Source organism: Centroberyx gerrardi, chromosome 23 (genome assembly GCF_048128805.1).
Source record: "Centroberyx gerrardi isolate f3 chromosome 23, fCenGer3.hap1.cur.20231027, whole genome shotgun sequence".
Taxonomy (NCBI): domain Eukaryota; kingdom Metazoa; phylum Chordata; class Actinopteri; order Beryciformes; family Berycidae; genus Centroberyx; species Centroberyx gerrardi.
In genome coordinates, this window is record NC_136019.1 from 238,709 (window position 1) to 249,791 (window position 11,083).

The 11,083-nt window shown below is 49.2% G+C and overlaps 1 non-coding gene across 1 annotated transcript; it reads left to right on the forward strand.

Moving 5' to 3' along the window:
• The first annotated feature begins 342 nt into the window (after window positions 1-342).
• LOC139929021 (uncharacterized) lies at window positions 343-1,299 on the forward strand. The gene is made up of 2 exons (XR_013507982.1): window positions 343-698; window positions 754-1,299. It is a non-coding gene; the product is annotated as an uncharacterized LOC139929021 (transcript).
• Window positions 1,300-11,083: the final 9,784 nt, after the last annotated feature.

Here is an 11,083-nt window from a genome sequence, read left to right on the forward strand (position 1 = left end):
GCCACCGGTGTGGACTCCAACACCGAATGCCCCCGGTAACCCCGGTAACCCCGGTAACACCGCCCACCGCGACAACCCTAACCAGAGCATGAGCCGTCCTGCTTTCAATTATTTACATTTATCTTTGAATCGTTGCTGTTAGATTTGTTAAACTGGGGAATCTTTAAACTGTTCTGATTTTAAATCTGGATTAACTCACTCTGTCTCCCTCTACCTGTCTCTCTCTCCACCTCTCTCTCCCCCCCCGTCTCTCTCTCTCTCTCTCTCCCCCCGTCTCTCTCTCTCTCTCTCTCTCTCTCTCTCTCTCTCTCTCTCTCCCCCCCCCCCCCCCCCCCAGGAGGTCCTGGTCAGAGTTGTGGGTAAAGAAGGTTTCTTCTCTCTGTGGAAAGGTTTCACTCCGTACTACGCTCGGCTCGGTCCGCACACCGTCCTCACCTTCATCTTCCTGGAACAGATGAACAAGATGTACAAGAGCTACGTCCTGGACCGCTAACACACACACACACACACACACACAGGCACACACACAGACACACACACACACACAGGCACACACACAGACACACACACACACACACACACACACACAGGCACACACACAGACACACACACACACACACTGAAAACACACAAGGACTCCAGCTAGTTACTTCAAACGATTCATTTTAAGAGTCGAATATGGACACACACACACACTTGTAACACACACAAACACACACACACTTACAAACTGACAGACATACAGAGAGAGAGAGGGACACACACACACACTGCCATAGAGACAGACAGACAGACAGACAGACTGGTGCACAAATACGTGTAGATACAGAGAAACACACACACACACACACACACACACACACACACACACACACACACACACAGAGTCAAACCAGCATTTCAAGTTCAATTAAATGAGAGTCAGTGTTAAAAATCGGATTGTACCAAATCAAACACACACACACCCAATACACACCACTGCCCAGACATGGTATGGTCCAACTCTCTCCACACACACACACCCACACACACACACACACACACACACACACACAGCAGCAGTAGTGTTTAAAGCAAGAAGATTCTTTTTGTAATAAAAAGAATGTAAAGTTCCTGTTGTTAAAGCATCGTTTAGTGATGTTGTGAATCATAAATAAGTCGTGTTTGTAGAATTATGACCCCCCTCCACCCCAACACACTGCATCATGGGATGGCTTGGTAACCACGGTTACCGGCAGTAAAGGATGATGGGAAGGAGGGAGGAGAGAGAGACGGATGAATAAAGAGCTTTGAGCCTCAGTCTGTCTGTCTGTGTGTTTTTACCAGCTGACGTTCACCAGTAGGAGTCAATAACAAATGACTTTTTCACCTTGTTTTCCATGTCGTAATGTAATAGAAACCATAATATGTGTCGTAATATAAACCTATTTAACAATAAATACCAAAAAATGTTTAAAAAAAAATTGTGTTCTCTTGTATTTTTATATCAAAATCCCATCGCTTTTCCTTCCTGGAAACGGAGTGTTTTTTACGACGGCATTTTAGGGCCATTGTAAAAAAAATCAAAAATCGAATATTTCAAGAAAAATGTCCAAATGTTTTGAGGAAAAAAAGTCATAATCATTAATACATCATTTGAGACGCCTTTAAAGCCGCTGTTGAAGAACTACAGGCCGGATCAAACCTTCATTTTTTAAAGCCACAGGAAGTGATTTTCTGACCACTAGAGGGCGACAGAAACCACATCACAGTCTGTAAACACTGCTGGGCGACGGAAGCCCTGAAGGACAAACCGTGCGTAAAGACTAACGGCTAAAATAAACGTTCCTACGGAGAAATCTCTCCGGTCACCAGTCTCACTGTGACGGATCTTTCTCCCGCTGAAGGTCACATGAAGGTCACATGACCCACAGTGAAGAGGCAGGGAGGAAGGTCACCGGTTGAAAACGTTTCCTCGCTCACTTCATCGATTCACCGTTACCAGGAGGATTTTCAGGGATGGGAGGGGGAGAGCTAGTTTTAGAAAAGGAGAAGCTGCAACTCGGGCCGAACCTGACAAGAGGCTTTAGAAAAGAGGTGAAAACAACACAGCTGCTGTTTGTTTATATCTCTCTCTCTGTATATTACCTGTCAGAAATCTCCACATAGCACACGTTAGCCTCAGGACTGCTTACAGGGCCTGAAAACTCCTCGCAGGTTTAAGTAAGGTACTTTGAAAAAGTGGTTTCTAACCAAATGAACAACTTTTTAAATGGAGACAACATTCTGGAGACGTTTCAGTCAGGTTTCAGAGCCAATCACAGCACAGAAACTGCTCTCCACTTCCTGGTTTTGTCTCTCAACGGAGTCGAGAGACGACGTCTACGACCGGATTGTTTCACAAGTTTTTTTAGGTCCAGACGACTTTTCGGCTAATCTCTATAAACAGATATCTGCATATGAGGCGTCGTCTCTCGACTCCGACTCCACTCTCGCGTCTCAAGTCAAGACGATGACCGGCGCAGGGAAGAGGAAGTCCCGGCCCGGATGTCCGCCGGCTCCACCGGAAACCCCCAAATATTGGCCGTCGCCCCCAGAGTCTAATCGTCGTCGGACCGATAGACGACGGGTTCGAGATTGCCGCAGCCTTAACTACGCATTTATTTATTTATTTGGTTAATTTGGGGATTACGTTCTTTGTACCTGTATTGTATCTTGTTACGTTCTTTCTTTGTTTGTATCGGAGGGCTCGTGTGCAGGTTTCTGTATCGTACCTGTAGGGGGCGCTGAGGTCTTTTTGTAACCAGGAAACAAAGAGCCACAGCCGTCCTCCTGTCAGCTGCAGTGTGATGTCACAACCAGGAACGTCAACAACAACAAGGCAGAGCTTTCCACTTCCTGCTTCAGGGAATACTGTGGAGAGAAGGCTGTCTCTCTCCACCTGTCTGTCTCTCTCCACCTGTCTGTCTCTCTCCACCTGTCTGTCTGTCTCTCCATCTGTCTGTCTGTCTCTCCACCTGTCTGTCTGTCTCTCTCCACCTGTCTGTCTGTCTCCACCTGTCTGTCTGTCTCTCCACCTGTCTGTCTGTCTCTCCACCTGTCTGTCTGTCTCTCCACCTGTCTGTCTGTCTCTCTCCACCTGTCTGTCTGTCTCTCCACCTGTCTGTCTGTCTCTCTCTCCACCTGTCTGTCTGTCTCTCCACCTGTCTGTCTCTCTCCACCTGTCTGTCTCTCTCCACCTGTCTGTCTCTCTCCACCTGTCTGTCTGTCTCCACCTGTCTGTCTGTCTCTCCACCTGTCTGTCTGTCTCTCCACCTGTCTGTCTCTCTCCACCTGTCTGTCTCTCTCCACCTGTCTGTCTGTCTCTCCACCTGTCTGTCTGTCTCTCTCCACCTGTCTGTCTGTCTCTCTCTCCACCTGTCTGTCTCTCTCCACCTGTCTGTCTCTCTGTCTGTCTCTCCACCTGTCTGTCTGTCTCTCCACCTGTCTGTCTCTCTCCACCTGTCTGTCTCTCTCCACCTGTCTGTCTGTCTCTCCACCTGTCTGTCTGTCTCTCCACCTGTCTGTCTGTCTCTCTCCACCTGTCTGTCTGTCTCTCCACCTGTCTGTCTGTCTCCACCTGTCTGTCTCTCTCCACCTGTCTGTCTGTCTCTCCTCTACCTGTCTGTCTGTCTCTCTCCACCTGTCTGTCTCTCTCCACCTGTCTGTCTGTCTCTCCTCTACCTGTCTGTCTGTCTCTCTCCACCTGTCTGTCTGTCTCTCTCCACCTGTCTGTCTCTCTCTCCACCTGTCTGTCTGTCTCTCCACCTGTCTGTCTGTCTCTCCTCTACCTGTCTGCCTCTCTCTCCACCTGTCTGTCTGTCTCTCTCCACCTGTCTGTCTGTCTCTCCACCTGTCTGTCTCTCTCCACCTGTCTGTCTGTCTCTCCACCTGTCTGTCTGTCTCTCCACCTGTCTGTCTGTCTCTCCTCTACCTGTCTGTCTGTCTCTCCACCTGTCTGTCTGTCTCTCCACCTGTCTGTCTGTCTCTCCACCTGTCTGTCTGTCTCTCCACCTGTCTGTCTGTCTCTCCTCTACCTGTCTGTCTGTCTCTCCACCTGTCTGTCTGTCTCTCCACCTGTCTGTCTGTCTCTCTCCACCTGTCTGTCTGTCTCTCCTCTACCTGTCTGTCTGTCTCTTCACCTGTCTGTCTGTCTCTCTCCACCTGTCTGTCTGTCTCTCTCCACCTGTGTGTCTGTCTCTCTCCACCTGTCTGTCTCTCTCCACCTGTCTGTCTGTCTCTCCTCTACCTGTCTGTCTGTCTCTTCACCTGTCTGTCTGTCTCTCTCCACCTGTCTGTCTGTCTCCACCTGTCTGTCTGTCTCTCCTCTACCTGTCTGTCTGTCTCTTCACCTGTCTGTCTGTCTCTCCTCTACCTGTCTGTCTGTCTCTCCACCTGTCTGTCTGTCTCTCCTCTACCTGTCTGTCTGTCTGTCTCTCTCCACCTGTCTGTCTGTCTCTCTCCACCTGTCTGTCTCTCTCCACCTGTCTGTCTGTCTGTCTCTCTCCACCTGTCTGTCTGTCTGTCTCTCTCCACCTGTCTGTCTGTCTCTCCACCTGTCTGTCTGTCTCTCCTCTACCCATCTGTCTCTCCTCTACCTGTCTGTCTGTCTCTCCACCTGTCTGTCTGTCTCTCCTCTACCCATCTGTCTCTCTCCACCTGTCTGTCTGTCTCTCCACCTGTCTGTCTGTCTCTCCACCTGTCTGTCTGTCTCTCTCCACCTGTCTGTCTGTCTCTCTCCACCTGTCTGTCTGTCTCTCCACCTGTCTGTCTGTCTCTCCTCTACCTGTCTGTCTGTCTCTCCACCTGTCTGTCTGTCTCTCCTCTACCCATCTGTCTCTCCTCCACCTGTCTGTCTCTCTCTCCTCTACCTGTCTGTCTCTCTCCACCTGTCTGTCTGTCTGTCTCTCTCCACCTGTCTGTCTGTCTCTCCTCTACCTGTCTGTCTGTCTCTCCACCTGTCTGTCTGTCTCTCCTCCACGTGTCTGTCTCTCTCTCCACCTGTCTGTCTCTCCTCCACCTGTCTGTCTCTCTCTCCTCCACGTGTCTGTCTCTCTCTCCACCTGTCTGTCTGTCTCTCCACCTGTCTGTCTCTCTCTCCACCTGTCTGTCTATCTCTCTCCACCTGTCTGTCTGTCTCTCTCCACCTGTCTGTCTGTCTCTCTCTCCACCTGTCTGTCTGTCTCTCTCCACCTGTCTGTCTGTCTCTCTCCACCTGTCTGTCTGTCTCTCTCCACCTGTCTGTCTGTCTCTCCTCTACCTGTCTGTCTGTCTCTCTCCACCTGTCTGTCTGTCTCTCCTCTACCTGTCTGTCTGTCTCTCCACCTGTCTGTCTGTCTCTCCTCTACCTGTCTGCCTCTCTCTCCACCTGTCTGTCTGTCTCTCCTCTACCCATCTGTCTCTCCTCCACCTGTCTGTCTCTCTCTCCTCTACCTGTCTGTCTCTCTCCACCTGTCTGTCTGTCTGTCTCTCTCCACCTGTCTGTCTGTCTCTCCTCTACCTGTCTGTCTGTCTCTCCACCTGTCTGTCTGTCTCTCCTCTACCTGTCTGCCTCTCTCTCCACCTGTCTGTCTGTCTCTCCTCTACCCATCTGTCTCTCCTCCACCTGTCTGTCTCTCTCTCCTCCACGTGTCTGTCTCTCTCTCCACCTGTCTGTCTGTCTCTCCACCTGTCTCTCTGTCTCTCCTCCACCTGTCTGTCTCTCCTCCCACCTGTCTGTGTCTCTCTCCACCTGCCTGTCTTTCTCCATCTGTCTGTCTGTCTCTCTCCATCTGTCTCTCTCTCTCCACCTGTCTCTCTCTCTCTCCACCTGTCTGTCTCTCTCTCTCTCTCTCTCTCTCTCATTATATCAAAATCCCATGACCTTTACATAAACCAAACTTATACTTAAAAAGTGTATTTTAGTGGTGATTATTGAGTCTAAAATGTCAAAATGACGACAGAAGTCCTTCTCAGTTCCCAAAGTGATTCTTCAGGTTTCTTCCTCAGTCTGACCAGCAGCCTCAAACACAAAGGATTCATTTAATAAAGAGATGAAACAGAGAAAAGCAGCAAACATGTGAAGCTGCAACCAGAAAGTGTTTGGTATTTTAAACGATTAATCAATTATCAATTTAGAATTATTCGTTTTCTGTCTATTGACTAATCCATTCATCGACTAATTGTTTCAGCACTATAGTGGTGACTTCAGGACGGGATTTCAGTTCAGCTTGGATTAAATCTGTAAAAATTAGTGAAGTTAGATGCAGATTAGTGAATAAAACGAACAAACTGTTTTCCATCTGCCTCCTCGTGTGTTGTGGCTCAACGTGTTGTAGCGTCTTCTGTCCAGCAGGAGGCAGGACAGAGTCTGGAGACTCCATCTTGTTTCTCTGGTCTCTGGATCAGAGTCATCACATCTGGTCCCGGAGAGACCGGTCTGCAGAGAGATGAGAGATGAGACAATCTGTCGGATTCTGATCCAGATGATTACAAGTTTTGAAAAAACAAAATCCGATTGAGCCAGAAGATCCTGCTGAAGGCCAGTGATTCCAGAGTGAAGTCAACTCATTATAATAATCATAATAATGAACTTTATTTGTATGGCACCTTTCCTCCACCTGTCTGTCTCTCCTCCTACCTGTCTGTCTCTCTCCACCTGTCTCTCTCTCCTCCCACCTGTCTGTCTCTCTCCACCTGTCTCTCTCTCCACCTGTCTCTCTCTCCTCCCACCTGTCTGTCTCTCTCCACCTGTCTGTCTCTCTCCTCCCACCTGTCTGTCTCTCCTCCCACCTGTCTGTCTCTCTCCACCTGTCTGTCTCTCCTCCCACCTGTCTGTCTCTCTCCACCTGTCTCTCTCTCCTCCCACCTGTCTGTCTCTCCTCCCACCTGTCTGTCTCTCTCCACCTGTCTCTCTCTCCTCCCACCTGTCTGTCTCTCCTTCCACCTGTCTCTCCTCCCACCTGTCTGTCTCTCCTCCCACCTGTCTGTCTCTCTCTCCACCTGTCTGTCTCTCTCCACCTGTCTCTCTCTCCTCCCACCTGTCTGTCTCTCTCTCCACCTGTCTGTCTCTCTCCACCTGTCTGTCTCTCCTCCCACCTGTCTGTCTCTCTCCACCTGTCTCTCTCTCCTCCCACCTGTCTGTCTCTCCTCCCACCTGTCTGTCTCTCTCTCCACCTGTCTGTCTCTCTCCACCTGTCTCTCTCTCCTCCCACCTGTCTGTCTCTCTCTCCACCTGTCTGTCTCTCTCCACCTGTCTGTCTCTCCTCCCACCTGTCTGTCTCTCTCCACCTGTCTCTCTCTCCTCCCACCTGTCTGTCTCTCCTCCCACCTGTCTGTCTCTCTCTCCACCTGTCTGTCTCTCTCCACCTGTCTGTCTCTCTCTCCACCTGTCTGTCTCTCTCCACCTGTCTCTCTCTCCTCCCACCTGTCTGTCTCTCCTCCCACCTGTCTGTCTCTCTCCACCTGTCTCTCCTCCCACCTGTCTGTCTCTCTCTCCACCTGTCTGTCTCTCTCCACCTGTCTCTCCTCCCACCTGTCTGTCTCTCCTCCCACCTGTCTGTCTCTCTCTCCACCTGTCTGTCTCTCTCCACCTGTCTCTCTCTCCTCCCACCTGTCTGTCTCTCTCTCCACCTGTCTGTCTCTCTCCACCTGTCTGTCTCTCCTCCCACCTGTCTGTCTCTCTCCACCTGTCTCTCTCTCCTCCCACCTGTCTGTCTCTCCTCCCACCTGTCTGTCTCTCTCTCCACCTGTCTGTCTCTCTCCACCTGTCTCTCTCTCCTCCCACCTGTCTGTCTCTCCTCCCACCTGTCTGTCTCTCTCTCCACCTGTCTGTCTCTCTCCACCTGTCTGTCTCTCTCTCCACCTGTCTGTCTCTCTCCACCTGTCTGTCTCTCTCTCCACCTGTCTGTCTCTCCTCCCACCTGTCTGTCTCTCTCTCCACCTGTCTGTCTCTCTCCACCTGTCTGTCTCTCTCTCCACCTGTCTGTCTCTCTCCACCTGTCTCTCTCTCCTCCCACCTGTCTGTCTCTCTCTCCACCTGTCTGTCTCTCCTCCACCTGTCTCTCTCTCCTCCCACCTGTCTGTCTCTCCTCCACCTGTCTCTCTCTCCTCCCACCTGTCTGTCTCTCTCTCCTCCCACCTGTCTGTCTCTCTCTCCACCTGTCTGTCTCTCCTCCACCTGTATGGCACCTTTCAACACAAACTTACAAAGTGCTTTAGAATAAATGAAAAAAAAAACAATTCAGCAGTAAAACATCATCCAGCAAAGTAAAAACGAGTCTAAATGAAAGCTGCAGCAGCCTGGAGAGGTGTGAGAAACGTCCACGAGCGATCAGGAGTGAATGCGAGTCACGGTTTATGAGTTCAAGTTCAACTTCAAGATAGTTTATTTATACAGACCTTTATCACAGCATGTCTCAGAGGAGTTTACAGAGAATGTGTCTAGCTAGATCTAACTAAACACAATCTGGGGTGAACGAAAAGATGTAGGACAAGCACAGCGAAAAACACAAGGTAGGCAAGAGCAGATTTTAGCAAGACAAACAATCTACCTGTTCTCCAGCCTAACCTACCCGGCACCCCAGCCTTACACCTTGATGAACACAAGGAAAAACTCCCAAGAGAAACCTTAGTAGGAAAACTTGGGCGATAGTGAGTGAGTAGACTGTTAAGGCCCTGACACACCAAACCGACGTCAAAGAACCAGCGGCGACGAAGGCCGACTGTTGCGTCGCCTCACCTCGCCTGCGTCCGGTCCAAAAAGTTGCACTTGAACACACCGCAAAGACTACAGCCGACGGCCAACTAGCACGTACGTTCTGCGCCTGCGTGAGGGGAAATAACTCTCCATACCTTATGTCTGATAAGAAGTTGCAAATGGCACTGGCGTTGTCAGCCCTCGGTCTTTTGGTTGTGGAAGAAGAAAGGAAGAGGCGGAGGAGAAAAATAAATAATACCGCACTAAATGGGTGAAATCATGAATAACGTTACTCCAGCGACAGGCTCAAGGGGCTTTCCCCAACCTGTCGAGAGCTGGAGATAAATGAAACCTCCGACTTTCCCGTTCAGTTCCACATGTTGAAGGAATTTATCGGTCCAATCATCCAGAGGCAAAACACGAACTACCAATCAGAGTGATCTCTCTCACCGACGGGCTCCGCCGCCGATTCAACACGCTCAATCGGCCGAAAAGACGCCGACAGGGTCCGACTAGTGCCGACGGTGCGGGACACACCGCAAAAACTAGGGACACCGACGCTTACCGACGGCCCGACATTGCCCGACGGCCGACCGTCGGCCTGGTGTGTCAGGGCCTTTAATGTGGGATTTCTATTAGCGGTTAGCTTAGCACAAATCGAAACTCGTACTACGTTGTCGTTCGTTGGGCTATCAACACCAAACTTGGTACAGTCCCTAAGGGTGTCGTCACTAATGTGCTCACCGGGTTTCAAGATCATAGGCCACTGTGAAGTGGACTTGTGATAGATTGAATAATGTCCGAATCTGATTGGCTAATAACTCTGCCATTTTTTTACCCAATCATTACGAAAAGTATTATTGTTGCTTGGGCATGTCCATGGACCACGCATACCAAATTTGGTGTCATTTGGACTTACGGTTCAGGAGGAGAAGATTGTCAAAGGTTTACAAAATTTCCAAGATGGCCGCCAATCTACCCACACGGACCTTATGGGTCCTTGTCAGCGTGATCATTATAATCTAATCAGTAAATAATTATAGATTATTAATTGATGTAATCACGCAGAGCAGAGCGAGGAGACAGCTGATCCTGATTGGTCCAGAGGGCGACCGCATCATTAGGGAGGGACGACAGGTTCAGCTCCTGACCAGCAGAGGGAGACAGAGGGGAGGAGGGTGTGTGTGTGTGTGTGTGTGTGTGTGTGTGTGAATGTCGATTGCTGATTAATTCCTGTACAGGAAGTAGAATTTGGAGACAGGAAGTGAATGTGGCTTCGTTCTCACCTCATGTCTGCTGCTGCTGCACACACACACACACACACACACACACACACACACACACACACACACACACACACACAGCATCTCCTTCGTCTAACCTGAATTTCTCTCTCTTTCCATTCACTGCAGATCAATAATCATCCAATAAGAACAGATTATTTATCTACTTCTTTACCATACTGAATATAATTTACTGTCCATTAGATACAGTAGATATTATAAAATCTCTAATTGTTCATATGTATTATTTATTTACTAAATCTACTGTATGTGTGTGTATTTATTATTATTTTCCCACATATTCACTAAGTGTTCAGTGTCGTTTTTCATTTTTCTTCTTCCCTCCTTTCATTCTTCCCTCCATCTTTGCCTTAAAAGGGCAACAGTGAGAGCTGCACACACACGCACACACACACACACACGCACACACACACACACACTGCAACTTTTTTTAACCTTTCTTGTTCCTTAAAGCGGCTGTCTGTGTGTGTGTGTGTGTGTGTGTGTGTGAGCGAGAGAACCACTTCCTCTTGCGTCGCTCGCCTTCGCTCTCTCGACTTGACTCAGGAAGCCAGTATACCGTTACTGACAGGAAGTGTGTGTGTGTGTGTGTGTGATGAGAAATGAGAACATGTCTGTTCACACCCTCGGTTAACCCCTCGCTGCATTTCACATTTTTCTATCTATTCTTATATTCATGTTCTGACGCTCTGAAATAAAAGGTTCTGCTGAGCCAGATGACGGGTCTTTGTTCTTTAGACTTCTAACCACAGAAGAGTGAGAGAAGAACGCTTTATGGTTCTGTGAAGAAACCTTCCAGCTGGCCTAACCCCCCCACTGGCGGCCATCTTGGAGGTCCTCAGCTCTGTGAACAGCTGACTGTGTTTCTGTCTCAACAGAACTGAACAGACGGTTAATTTCTGTCTGTTTCTGACTGAACTGATCATTTCATCACCGATCCATCTGATTGATTTAGTGTTTAGATAATGTCAGCTTGTTAGCTAGCTAACCATAGCATCTGGTCAGCTAACATCACTGTCTTGTTGTTAACACATCTGATTAGCACACTAGCTAACGTGTCTAGTAGCAGCTAGCGTTAGCGTGT